The sequence below is a fragment of the Lepidochelys olivacea genome (assembly GCF_965140295.1).
Source record: "Lepidochelys olivacea isolate rLepOli2 genome assembly, chromosome: 3".
Classification (NCBI taxonomy): domain Eukaryota; kingdom Metazoa; phylum Chordata; order Testudines; family Cheloniidae; genus Lepidochelys; species Lepidochelys olivacea.
Genome location: NC_140413.1, coordinates 44,788,844 through 44,803,208, shown reverse-complemented (window position 1 = coordinate 44,803,208; position 14,365 = coordinate 44,788,844). Strand labels below are relative to the sequence as shown.

The following is a 14,365-nucleotide window of genomic DNA, read 5'->3' as shown; positions in this document are numbered from 1 at the left end:
AGGCACCATTGTAAAATGGAAGAAAGGTCCCACAATACATCTCCTGAGTGACTCACATTTTATGCTTAATTCCATGCTGCTGATCCAAGGTAGTATTCAAAATCCCATACATTGAGTCAGTGACAGCCCAAGTGCACGGCTGCATAATCTCCTAGTTCTTGCTTCCCTGCTCCACAGCGTATGGGGAAGTCACCCTACCCTGGATCTTTGGCCTTCAAGGAAAAGCAGTTCCTGAAAGTCACACAGCCTGTTGCAATGAGCTGTCTCTTTGCAGTGCATAACACTGTATGATAGGAGTCTCTGCAGAGATGCACTCAGTATAGTGGCCAGCAGAGGGAGACAATGTGGATGACATTATCAGGCATTGTATTTAATCCCTGCAAATTAGAGAGCTATTGTAGTTAACAGATTACCCTAGAAGATGACTTGACATAAGAATGGCCATACTGGGTCAGACCAAAGGTCCATCTAGCCCAGTATCCTGTCTGCCGACAGTGACCAATACCAGGTGCCCCAGAGGGAGTGAACCTAACAGATAATGATCAAGTGATCTCTCTCTTGCCATCCATCTCCACCCTCTGACAAACAGAGGCTTACCCATTCCTTATCCATCCTGGCTAATAGCCATTAATGGACTTAACCTCCATGAATTTATCTAGTTCTCTTTTAAACCCTATTATAGTCCTAGCTTTCACAACCTCCTCAGGCAAGGAGTTCCATGGGTTGATTGCGCTGTGTGAAGAAGAACTTCCTTTTATTTGTTTTAAACCTGCTGCCCATTAATTTCATTTGGTGGCCCCTAGTTCTTATATTATGGGAACAAGCAAATAACTTTTCCTTATTCACTTTCTCCACACCACTCATGATTTTATATACCTCTATCATATCCCCCCTTAGTCTCCTTTTTTCCAAGAAGAAAAGTCCTAGCCTCTTTAATCTCTCCTCATATGGGATATGTTCCAAACCCCTAATCATTTTAGTTGCCCTTCTCTGAACCTTTTCTCATGCCAGCATATCTTTTTTGAGATGAGGAGACCACATCTGTATGCAGTATTCAAGATGTGGGCATACCATGGATTTATATAAGGGCAATAAGATATTCTCTGTCTTATTCTCTATCCCTTTTTTAATGATTCCTAACATTGTTTTTGCTTTTTTGACTGCTGCTGCACACTGCGTGGACGTCTTCAGAGAACTATTCACAATGACTCCAAGATCTCTTTCCTGATTAGTTGTAGCTAAATTAGCCCCCATCATATTGTATGTATAGTTGGGGTTATTTTTTCCAATGTTCGTTACTTTACATTTATCCACATTAAATTTCATTTGCCAATTTGTTGCCCAATCACTTAGTTTTGTGAGATCTTTATGAAATTCTTCACAGTCTGCTTTTGTCTTAACTATCTTGAGCAGTTTAGTATCGTCTGCAAACTTTGCCACTTCACTGTTTACCTCTTTCTCCAGATCATTTATGAATAAGTTGAATAGGATTGGTTCTAGGACTGACCCTTGGGGAACACCACTAGTTACCCCTCTCCATTCTGAAAATTTACCATTTATTCCTACTCTTTGTTCCCTGTCTTTTAACCAGTTCTCAGTCCATGAGAGGATCTTCCCTCTTATCCCATGACAACTTAAATTTACGTAAGAGCTTTTGGTGAGGGACCTTGTCAAAGGCCTTCTGGAAATCTAAGTACACTACGTCCACTGGATCCCCTTTGTTGACCCCTTCAAAGAACTCTAATAGATTAGTAAGACATGATTTCCCTTTACAGAAACCATGTTGACTTTTGTGCAACAATTTATGTTTTTCTATGTGTCTGACAATTTTATTCTTTACTATTGTTTCAACTAATTTGTCTAGTACTGACGTTAGACTTACCTGTCTGTAATTGCCGGGATCACCTCTGGAGCCCTTTTTTAATATTGGTGTTACATTAGCTATCTTCCAGTCATGGGGTACAGAAGCAGATTTAAAGGACAGGTTATAAACCACAGTTAATAGTTCTGCAATTTCATATCTGAGTTCTTTCAGAACTCTTGGGTGAATGCCATCTGGTCCCGGTGACTTGCTACTGTTAAGTTTATCAATTAATTCCAAAACCTCCTCTAGCGACACTTCAATCTGTGACAATTCCTCAGATTTGTTACCTACAAAGGACGGCTTAGGTTTGGGACTCTCCCTAACATCCTCAGCCATGAAGACTGAATCAATTAATTCATTTAGTTTCTCCGCAATGACTTTATCGTCTTTAAGTGCTCCTTTTGTATCTTGATTGTCCAGGGGCCACACTGGTTGTTTAGCAGGCTTCCTGCTTCTGATGTACTTAAAAAACATTTTGTAATTACTTTTTGAGTTTTTGGCTAGCTGTTCTTCAAACTCCTTTTTGGCTTTTCTTATTACATTTTTACACTTAATTTGGCAGTGTTTATGCACCTTTCTATTTACCTTACTAGGATTTGACTTCTACTTTTTAAAAGACGCCTTTTTATCTCACTGCTTCTCTTATATGGTTGTTAAGCCATGGTGGCTCTTTTTTAGTTCTTTTTAGTGTTTTTTAATTTGGGGTATACATTTAAGTTGGGCCTCTATTATAGTGTCTTTGAAAAGTGTCCATGCAGCTTGCAGGGATTTCCCTCTAGTCACCATACCTTTTAATTTCTGTTTAACTAACATCCTCATTTTTGCATAGTTCCCCTTTCTGAAATTAAATGCCACAGTGTTAGGCTTTGAGGTGTTCTTCCCACCACAGGAATGTTAATTTAATGTCCCTTTAAAAAAAGAAGTGAGACATTAATGAAAGTAGGCTGGACAGGACTGGCTTAGATGTTGAAAGAATAAGTCAGAAAGTTTTAGTGTTGGAAGGTAAGTTCTGCAATTAAAAAAAAATAAACTATTCAATTAACAAAAAATATGTAAAATTACAGAATTTATTGAATGAAAACGTTCAAACTTTCTGATTCCTAATGCTTCCTAATAGTAAATCCAATTCTTTCACTCCTTTGCATCGTCCAACTGGACCCCTGCTGGAAAGCATCATTAAAATGTCAGCTCCCACTGAGAGAGAAAACAGCTCCATTCAGTGAATGGAAAGAGGGACAGCAGTTATAAAACTGCTTTGAAGCTTTTTTTTAAACCGTGTATATATTTTCCTCTAGAAAGCACTGTATGTATTAGCTACCTACTCTATTAAAAATAATCACAGGAGCTTTCATTTCAACATAATTCCCTTTGTTATTAGATTCTCTATCTTTTGTGGACTTTGGCGCCACAAACACAACATGATTTCAGAGTGCTCATTCATGCTGCTTAGGCACAGACCTGCCCTAGTTGCTAGTCAGGGAGTGCAGCTTCCCACCCCCATCACTAGGCCAGTCCTGTTCCACAGGCCAGTATGGGAGGAAGGCCAGGCCATATCCCCCAAGTTTTTCCCCCATCTTCTCCCCAAAGGAATAGGGAGGGACTAGTCCTCCATGCGCAAGGACTGCAACTGTGTGGGACATGCAATGGTCATTATATAATGTTGTATTGTGTTGAACTTTCTCAGATTGCCCATTTCTGACTTGTGCTTAAATGCCCTCTTTTTTTTATATATATAAAATGTATGTTTGGGTGAGAACAGTGATCTCAGTGGATTATTCTAACCAATTTTACCCATGTGGTTCAGACAATCATAAAATATGGATGTTGCTGGTGGGCTTTACTATGTGGACACAGGAAAGGCATCTGCGGCATGTGGCTCTCAGGGTGGGATGGCATATGCAGCACTTTAAAAATGAGATATGTTAGTGGTAAGCATTGTTGTTACTACCAGAAAATATCCCCTTTTAAAATGAAATAACTGTCCCTAGCTGGACAAGCGGAAGAAAAAAATTCCTGATATCATTGATATTCCTCGGTTATTGATACCTTTTAAACATTACTTGAAAACTGTCACACAAGGCCTTGTCTCGTACTCATTGAAGTTAATAGGAACTATTTCACTGACTTCAAAAGGCCTCAGTTCAGGCATAGAATGGTTCAGTCAATGCCAGTGGTTTTCAATCTTTTTTCAAAATGCAGACAGCAATATCTGTTAAAGTGTAGGTGTTTTGGCATTTAGCCACCAATGCCATGAGGCAGTGTGCCTCAGTTTCCCCTTCTACACAGCCACATGGACCTGTTATGCTTTTGCTGTTGTGCCAAGCCTCCAGCCTGTTTACAGGTATAAGCTGAAGAGTAACATGCCTGTGGGACTGTCTTGTCACCATTCCTAGCATGTACAATAGTTTCTTCCACAAATCAGGTATGTCACACATCTTTAAAGCGTTTACCAGTAGTATTAACTCCTTTGTCTTGACCCATAGATGAAGTAGCAAAAGACACAAGATTAACAGTAAATCTACGGCAGACAGGCTCTGTTCATACAATTTGGCTTGTTTAGTGTCTATTACCTTTTTCACTTCCTTTGTGTACTATGATAGGTGCACTGATGCAGATTCTTCTGCCTCTTTGGAGAAGGCTTTTAATTCAGGCATGTGTTTGAGGCTTTGGGAAGGAAAGGGTGTACTGCAACCATGCTTGCCCTCGGCCCCTCCCTTGGGAATTTCTCTGGGCTGGACCCCACACACATGTGAAGTTTCCCTAAGGCAAAGTTTTCCTTCCTCCTGCCTTGAAGAGACAGTTTTATCTCTTACAAACTTAGACACCCCACTTTCTGTTCCCAAAAGGTTAGCTAGGGGGCTCTCCCCTCCAGGGGATCTGACCCCCAGTTTTCCCTTAAACTCTGATCCACAGGAGAGGGGTCTGGCATTTTAAATGCAGATTCTCCACCCTCCTCCTGGGAAAGATCCTCCCTACAAAAGGTGGGCGGACTCTCCAGTTCCCCCTCGCCTTCCGTCTGGACTTCCCTTTCTGGGCTCCCCTCTGGGTCAGACACTCCTGTGTCCCCCAAAAAGGAAGGTGACCCTGGTCTGGCTGTGGGCTCACAGCTACCAGCTATGACAGACCCTTCACTGGCCAGCAAAATCTTCCCCCTTTCCCTGATGTTGGGCTTGCTTCCAGCTACAGAGTCCCCAGCGTCTGTTCCCACCACAGAAGTTACCAGGACCCTAACGTCCACCTTTGGGATACATGTCTCTGTGCACCCCAGAGCTTGCCCTGTCCCCTGCTGACCTGCAACTTCCTGGCAGTCAGCAGCTGGGGTGGCCTCCCTGTTACAAGGTGGAGCATTCCCCTGCCGGGGCAGATGATTACAGGACAGGAGCTGGCTTCGTCCAGCCCCTCCCTCTGGGACTTGCCTTGAGCCCCAGTGCTACAGAAACTGGTTACAACCATCCCTGCCCCCAAAGCTGCATTTTTCACTGCTACAGAGGAATTTAAGAGAGGTCCTCCCATTCCCCCCAGCAGTCCATGTGACTTCATCCCCACTTCATCCCCGGGGCTTTTAGCACAAGATTCCTTCTCACTGCTGACCAACCCTGGGACAGATTCTGCCACATCAGACCTAAACGTGGCAATTCTTCAACAAAAAAACTTCAAAAACAGACTCCAACGAGACACTGCTGAATTGGAATTAATTTGCAAACTGGATACAATTAACTTAGGCTTGAATAAAGACTGGGAGTGGATGTGTCATTACACAAAGTAAAACTATTGCCCCTTGTTTATTTCCCCTCCTACTGTTCTTGTAAAGTGCTGGAAATGGCCCACCTTGATTATCACTACAAAAGGTCCCCATGTCCCTGTTCTCCCCCCCGTGTCCCTCTTCCCCCCCCCCCCGCTCTCCTGCTGGTAATAGCTTACCTTTCCTCGTCACTCTCCTTACAGTGCGTATGGTAACACCCATTGTTTCATGTTCTCTGTGTATATAAATCTCCCCACTGTATTTTCCACTGTATGCATCCGATGAAGTGAGCTGTAGCTCACGAAAGCTTATGCTCTAATAAATTTATTAGTTTCTAAGTTGCCAAAAGTCCTCCTTTTCTTTGTACGGATACAGACTAACACGGCAGGTACTCTGAAACCTGCCACATTAAAGAAATCATTCCCTAGTAGGGACGGTGCAAAATTGTGTGCCACTGTTGCAACAGTCAGCTCAGCCTGCAAATGACCAGTTTCCATGTGTACCTTAGCTAAAGGCGCAAGGACATTGTAACCTCCCACCAGTTCTAATTCTGCCATTTTCCCTGGCAACAAATCCTTCTCCTGGATCAGGGCCCTCCCTACCACAGAAATCTCTGCACCCGTATCTCTCCAACCATGGAGCACTTGGCCGTTAAGCTTAATAGTATGCATATGCTCACTGCTTGGTTGTATAGAAGCAAGCGTTACAAATCCTGCGTGGAAAGAGACAGCAGCTGAGCTCTGAGAAGAGCAGCTTCATGCGTTACTTGCTGCCTGTTTACACTCAGCAAGGGCCATTTTTTCCTCAGGTGACCCCGGAGGGCACAACGGTGCAACGCGCCCCTATAGTGGAGAAGCAACTGCAGGTGACGGTGAGGAACCGGTCCTGTGGAAAAGGTAGGAACAGTCCAGTGGTCTGGACTTTCTCTGTTAAGACCTGGGGATGCCCAGAGTCATCCAGGAATATGGGACAGGGACAGAGTACGACAGGCGGTGCACAGTGCACTCCCCTAGAATGCATTCTAGCACGCTGGAAAGTGTTTGGATCAGATCCAAATGACAAAAAGCAAATTGAAAAGGTTTTGTACAGTAGCCTGGCCTCAATATCGGCTAGGGGACCAGGAATGGTGGCCACCGGGAGGATCAGTCAATTATAATACGATCCTCCAATTAGTTTTGTTTTGTCAGCGAACGGGTGAATGGAATGAACATCTGTATGCACAAGCGTTTATGGCTTTCAGAGATAGAACAGACATTCTACAGAGCTGTAATTTGACTCCAACAGGACCGGTCGTAGCTAATGTTAGCCCCCAGACCCCCCTCCTAATGTTGTAATGGCAGATTCGGTGTCCCCTTCAGCCCCCACACCCCCACCTTATAAGGTAGGATGCCTCGGATTACAGAGATTGCCCCCTCGGTGGGACTCTACCCTTTGATTACCGAGACTGTTGTGGCTCGCCCAGGGGCTGACGGATGTCAGGCTACCACCATGCAAGTTAAGTTCTTGACCTGTTCCTCACTTATCCTCCCCACCACACCCCCCCCCCAAAAGTATCCTTTTAAGAACACCCAAAAAGGTGGTGATGGGCAAAATAACCCATCTCATTATTATTTTGTCCACCATTTAGGCCTAATTTCCAACACACCAGTTTTGTTCCATTTATTTCTGATTCCATTCTCCTTTGTTTACCAGTCACATTCTTAACACAACCCTTGGGAGGTATTAGTAGCCCTTTTAGATTGGACTAATCCAGCCTGTCTGTCTCCTTTGCATACCCCTCCTATCAACATTCACTGTTACACATTATTTTAATATTTTATGAACTTTCACTCACTTTCCAACAATTGGGCTCACAGCTGAGGTAGACCTGTTAGATACAATAATTACAACAGAGCTGTATTATGTTCTAGACCTTTTTCCTTGCATGATTTTTATGTGTAGAGTTCTACCGCTTAAATTCAGTATATTCTCTCTAAACTACCACATCCCCACATACACAAACGAAAAAAAACCCCTACGTACACAGAGCAGTCACTTCAACCTGACAGTAATGATTTTTACACCTGCTTTTGAAGCACACGTCGCTTTTTAAAGAAAAAATGTTTAGATGTACTCAAGTATTCACATGGCTCACGTGCTGTTAACTCTCATGACTTATTTTGATTGAATTTAAGTCCGGGTTGTCAACACTCACATTTTATGAGCAACCCATCAAAAGTGATTAACTCTTCATGGGTTGCAGGTACTGATTCACATCTGCTTCTACTGATTCACTTCTGATTTGGCAGAAGTAATAATCTTATGAAAAAGGTAAAGAGTTTTCCATAAATGGTCAAATGGTCCCTCCAGTAGAATAAATGTTAATAAAAGTCTCAATGAGAAGATTTAAAAGTTTATCATTCCACTTATCAACCCAGCATTTTGTCAGGTATGTCTAGTTCAGCGAGACTCTGGCACTACCATATCCTCCCATCAGATGAAAGGACTTGCACAAATTCTGCCCTTAACCCCATGCATAAAATACACACCTCAACGCAGAATTTGTCCTAGAGCAGTAATTCTTCAAGGGAAAGTGCTGCCCAGGTAAATAGTTTGCTAGGGCCTTCAATGGCTAGAATCTACATAGCTTAGTCTTGAAACTCCCATTCAGCATTTTTTTATGAAAGTCACGAGTTAAAGGACTAGTTAACACTCTCCTACTGTCAGGTGCAGAGGGAAACCCTCATTTTGTTTGTTTAATGCAATAATTCACTATGTTATCTTTTTATCTCAAGTTTTCACAAATATTAAGCCCCTGCTTTAGCCACTGATCAACTTAAAATTAAGTGCACAACAATTTTGAAATGCAAAAATCCTGTGGGAATGAGGTGGCCCATGGAATTTGGGATTGGTGCTCAGATACCATGATGATGAACACATTATAAATGCTAGGATAAATAGGTAGACAATAAGATATATCAAACAGCCTTTTGTGTTTGGTTCCATTTTCATTCCACATAGGTCATTATCAACTCAGTCCAAGGGAGCAAACATTGACATTATAAAAATCATGCCCTCAGTTGGCACCCTTGTTACTAGCCTCAGTAGAGAGGGCAAGGAATAAACAGACTATGGAGTCTGAACTATAATTCACCTGCCCTCCCCCAGTGGTGATCCATGTAGGTCACCATGAGCTACACTGATACTGCAGAGTGGTGGAAGCTTGTGCAGCTGCTACGGTGGTGTACCTAATCTATGGCTAAAGAAAGGACTTCAGTCTGTGGAGCTGTAACTCCAACACTTTATTCCAGCCACCCACTCCAAAAGAAAAACAAAATCTATATGATAAACTTTGAAACAGTATTTTACTTAGGAATGAAAAATGGTTAATTTTGTAGGTTATAGAGGGTCATGTGCAGAACTTCCACTGATGACATGCTATAGCCCCCTAAGTATATTTTAATGATAGGATTCAGCATTATGCATATAAAATATGAGTGCCATGTCCGACAATAACAGAATGAAAGGCTTGTTTCCAAGACCGATGAAAATATCTGCTTCTGGCCATAAAATCTAAGATTCTGCAGCACGTCATCGCAGCAACGCAGGATATGGCAAGAACATCACACCTGTTCTCAGCTCTCTACATTGGCTTCTGTCATAAATGTAAAGGGAAGGGTAAACCCCTTTAAAATCCCTCTTGGCCAGAGGAAAAATCCTCTCACCTGTAAAGGGTTAAGAAGCTAAAGGTAACCTTTCTGGCACCTGACCAAAATGACCAATGAGGAAACAAGATACTTTCAAAAGCTGGGAGGAGGGAGAGAAACAAAAGGGTCTGTGTCTGTTGGTATACTGCTTTTGCTGGGGATAGACCAGGAATGGAGTCTTAGAACTTTTAGTAAGTAATCTAGCTAGGTATGTGTTAGATTATGATTTCTTTAAGTGGCTGAGAAAAGAATTGTGCTGAATAGAATGACTTTCTGTCTGTGTGTCTTTTTTGTAACTTAAGGTTTTGCCTAGAGGGATTCTCTATGTTTTGAATCTAATTACCCTGTAAGGTACCTACCATCCTGATTTTACAGGGGTGATTCCTTTACTCCTATTTACTTCTATTTCTATTAAAAGTCTTCTTGTAAGAAAACTGAATGCTTTTTCATTGTTCTGAGATCCAAGGGTTTGGGTCTGTGGTCACCTATGCAAATTGGTGAGGATTTTTACCAAACCTTTCCCAGGAAGTGGGGTGCAAGGGTTGGGAGGATTTTGGGGGGAAAGACGTGTCCAAACTACGTTTCCCAGTAAACCCAGTTAGAGTTTGGTGGTGGCAGTGGATATTCCAAGGACAAAAGATAAAATTAATTTGTACCTTGGGGAAGTTTTAACCTAAGGTGGGAAAAGTAAGCTTAGGAGGTTTTCATGCAGGTCCCCACATCTGTACCCTAAAGTTCAGAGTGGGGGAGGAACCTTGACAGCTTCCCATAGACTACTGAGTCACATTCAAGATCTCAGTCCTTATCTTCAAGGTACATAGTGGCCCGGGCCTAGGATATCTAAAAGATTGACCAGAACTCTAGGATGAAGAAGAGGGTTGACAATTATACTCCTCTGGCACAATGGAACTTTCTACAATAAGGGTAATGCTCATCTGTGTGGGAAACAGAACTTTTTTTTGGGGGGGGTCTAATGAACTCCCCCAAGAACTAAGGTCCATCCCACATTTAATCACATTCCACTTGAAATGCAAGACACATTTATTTGCCTGCTTTCTCTAATATAAACACACAGCAATATGTACATAACATCCCTGCCCCTCTCACGCACCAAACCAAACACCCCTCACACACTTCTGCCTCTGAGAAAAGGATGAGAATGAACCATAAGTAATGGATGCTAGTCACATCGCTTAATACACCACTGGAAGGTACTCAGATACTATGGTGATGCACACCATTTAAAAATCTATATAAAGTAGACTCTATGATTATCCTCTCTTGGGTTCCGAAATAGTAGTCAGGACTTTCCTTTAACAACCTGTCTGATGAATGGAACTATAGCATGAGCCATATCCTCCGCTGAAGTCCATTAAAGTCAATGGTGCCATGACAATTTAGCTCCTCAGCTGGTCCTGAGTTTCATTATCAGATTGCTCATGAGATGCTCATGTTTTGCTGCGGAGAAGTCTTGGTTCCCCGAGTCACATAATGAGATTTCACTAATTCTTCAATATTTATACCACTTGTATTAACATTTAGATGTAAGAGAAAAATTAGTCCAAAAGCAGGAAATTTGATGAGATTATAACTGGTTAAACATGATTGCGGTTGCTTGACTAATAATAATGTTTTATACTTTTATTGCACAAGCTAGTAGTCTGGACTTTTTAATTCTCCACACAAAAAATATAAAAGCTATTGAGTATAATTTTTTCTTTGATGTTGCATTTTCCTAAAATGTGAGGGAAAGTGTTTATAGAACTGTTTCCACATAAAGGATATCAAAGATACATGCAGACTATTTGGTTTATTAAATTGTATCCTTTATTATTTTTGCAATGATGTTTTCCTCAGGACAGTGTGTAACTGCTTCTTAAATGACCCTTAGTGTCTTTGTGCCAACAAACTGGCCCATTAGGCTGTGTCAAACGTTTATTATTCCCTGCATGAAGAACTGTTATTTTAATGTCTGTTTTGATTTTGATTTTTTTTTTTTTGCTAGCTTTCATTATGCCCCTTGGTCCTATCATCTGTCATTGTCTAACAAGGATTACCTCTGAGGAATTGCTGGCACAAGATGGCTGTTGAATCTCTGAATTAATTTAGCTGCTCCAGGTCTGTTTTTTATCCTCTATAATGAATTATAGGAGGTATTTTAATACTTCTCCCCCTTTTAAGTATGGCCCTTGGTTATGTTTGTCCTAATCTAATTCATTAGCTATAGTTTGGGGGCTCATATACTGCTCTCAGTGACAGGCTCTGTTGAAGTCAATCAAGTTGTATTGGTGAAAAAAAAAAAGGGGGGGGGGAGAGGAGAGTCAGACCCTTTGCTGATCAAATTTCCATTTTACATTAAGTTATATCATTATTGCAGCTGTCATCAAATGCAATGCACAAATACAGAATATCAAACACTGTATGTCGGTAATAAATTAATCACTTAATAAAACATAAGAAAAATACTTTTATAAAATCAAGTTTCCTAACACCCTTGTGAGTTGGCTAAAGTATTATTGTCTCAATTTTATAGATGGGTGAACAAAGGTATAGAGGGATTATGGTAAAAATTACATAAACTGAGACAAAGCTGAGAATGGAACCCAGAAGTCTTACTTCCAGTTCCCTGCTCTAATTAATAGACCTCATTCTCTTCCTACACACGTATCCACTCACAGGCAACCCAGGCATTTAATTACTTGCCATGTGTCGTACTGTGGAAGAGGGAATAACTATCTATTTTAGGATTTTATACTGCTGCCCATGACTATGGTGCCTTCCATGTAAAATCGGTAGCGATAGCTGTCACTGTCAAGGTTAGGGAGTGTTAAATATGGGTACGATTCTACAAGATGTGTGTTTGACTCCCACTGACATCAACTAGGTTGAGGGCATTAGGCATCTCTCAGGAGGACTCAGCACCTGGCAGAATCTAGCCTTTCATATTTTTGGATATTGTTTGAGGCTTTCATCCAATCAGTCTTATGATTACTAGTTTTGCTTTTTGAACTCATGTTACAGTGGGCCCAAGTGGGACATAATTTGTGCCAAAGTCCCAAATTTAATGGGGGACAGAGGGATCTACTACAGTTTGAATGCATTGATTGCCATTCTGATTAGCCTTGGGTATAACTAGCTGAGTGAAGATCAATATGCTGTCTACTGGCTCACTCTGGAGAAAAGACCACACCTTATAACTTCTAACACCAAAGCTGATCCAGCACCTCCTTTCATAGAATATCAGGGTTGGAAGGGACCTCAGGAGGTCATCTAGTCCAACCCCCTGCTCAATACCCATGTGAAAGGGATAGGGCAGAATGGGAAAAGAGATGCCAGTATCCCCCTCAGACTTGTAGAGGGCAGTGAGAAAAACCATTCTGCTGACCACAGTGACAGAGAGAGCAGTTAGAGGACAGAATATTGAGAGAGATATAAATAATGATAGACTTAATGGGGCAACTTCTTGATTTTTTTTTTTTTTTGTGGTGGGAAAGGAGAGTTTCACCTCACAGAATATCGGGATCCCTTCAGGATTAACTAGTAGTAACTATAACCTCCTTTCCCAGCTAAATCATGTAACAGATGTCTTCATTTTGGGCCACAGTTGAAGAAAACTGCCTCTTTTTCAAAATGTTACCCTTGATTTTCCTTTCAAAAATGAGAGAGGAACGAAAAGTGAAGATCAGTAGTACCACAGTGTCCAAAATAACTGACAACTTTCCATGTTCTATATTCTCCGCACCATAAAATTATGCAAATCACAGAATAAAGCTTCTGGAAACCTGCTGAGTGTCTGTATGAGACTTTTACCTTTCATTTACTAGATTACACTGTAGTGGTATTTGAGGTCCTAGGCTGTCACACTCAAACTATAATTATAATATTACATTTTAGTTATGCTCAGAATATTTGTCCAAATTCCCTAACACCATCTAGCACAGTCTCTCCACTTTAAGGTAGAAAATAGTCTTTATAATAATACAGTCACAAAGTATGGGCAATGATAAGCAGTCACCAGACCTAGGGAGGTGCTTAATTTTAGTTCTGGCAGACTCATGCCAGAGAAATAATAAAAAAACAACCCACCATTCTATAGGGGATCTCGGAACTTTTGTTCATGGAGACCTGTGAAAGTCCCCGGCCACTCACTGGGGTCAGGCCATAAACATTTCAAAATGGAAAAATAAACTCCTATGCACCTCTAGAGTATCATTCTGTCCAATGGTATCCCATCTATCTGAGTACTGTGGTTGTCAAAGGGCTAGGCTGAAATATCCACCACCTATCAGGCTAAAATTGCAATTATCTAAGTCTTTGAGCTCAGTGAGTGCTGGAGTTGTGACTAGGATTGTAGATTCATAGGATTCGAGAAGGGCACCTTCATAGGGCTGGAGCATTAAGGGAATCAAATGCCCAGCTATCCTGTGAGAGGCTCCACTGAAGTGAATGAGCCAAGCCAGGTCTAGCTGGGGTTAGTTAATAGGTAGTTAATTCAGGAAGGAGCACTTGAGCCTATTAAGGGTATGTCTATATAGTGAGCAACAGCAAGCCTCTGAGGCAGGGTCAACAACTTGGGCTTATGCTACATTGCAGCTCAGGCTCAAAAGCCGAGGCAGGGGGGCCTTCAGAACCGGAGCTCCAGCCCAAGCTGCAAAATCTACACAGCTATTTTTTGTGCTGTAGCACAAGCCCCGCAAACCTGAGTCCGTCAATACGGGCTCTGAGATTCACTGCCGTTCACAGTGTGGACGTACCCTGTAAGGCTTAGAAGAGCACAGCTGAACAAATCTCCTGAGGAGAAAGAAAGTTCCAGAGGAGGGGAAATCCCAGAGAGCCTGAACTAAGCCAAAAGGTGTCCAGGCAAGGAGGTCTGGGAGACAACCTGAACAAGTAAAGGAAAGACTGCAAAAGCTCTGCAGGCAGAAGGGCCTGTGAGGAACGCTGAACAAAAGGGGAAAGGCAGCAGAGAGGCCTGAGGCCTTATAACACAAGGAGTTGCTGCTGGAATCTAGACACTTTTGTTTTGGGACTTTTAAATTTTATCTGGCTTTTACAAGAGTTCAAGTGTTCCTT

At 41.8% G+C, this 14,365-nt stretch overlaps 1 long non-coding RNA gene across 1 annotated transcript in view; it reads left to right on the top strand.

The window, feature by feature from the left end:
- Window positions 1–14,365, top strand: part of LOC311517803 — a 103,408-nt gene that overhangs the window by 35,825 nt on the left and 53,218 nt on the right. Inside the window, exons 2-3 of the long non-coding RNA XR_014710797.1 lie at window positions 6,415–6,502; window positions 11,298–11,410. This is a non-coding gene — a long non-coding RNA (uncharacterized lncRNA). The remainder of the gene's footprint in view (window positions 1–6,414; window positions 6,503–11,297; window positions 11,411–14,365) is intronic.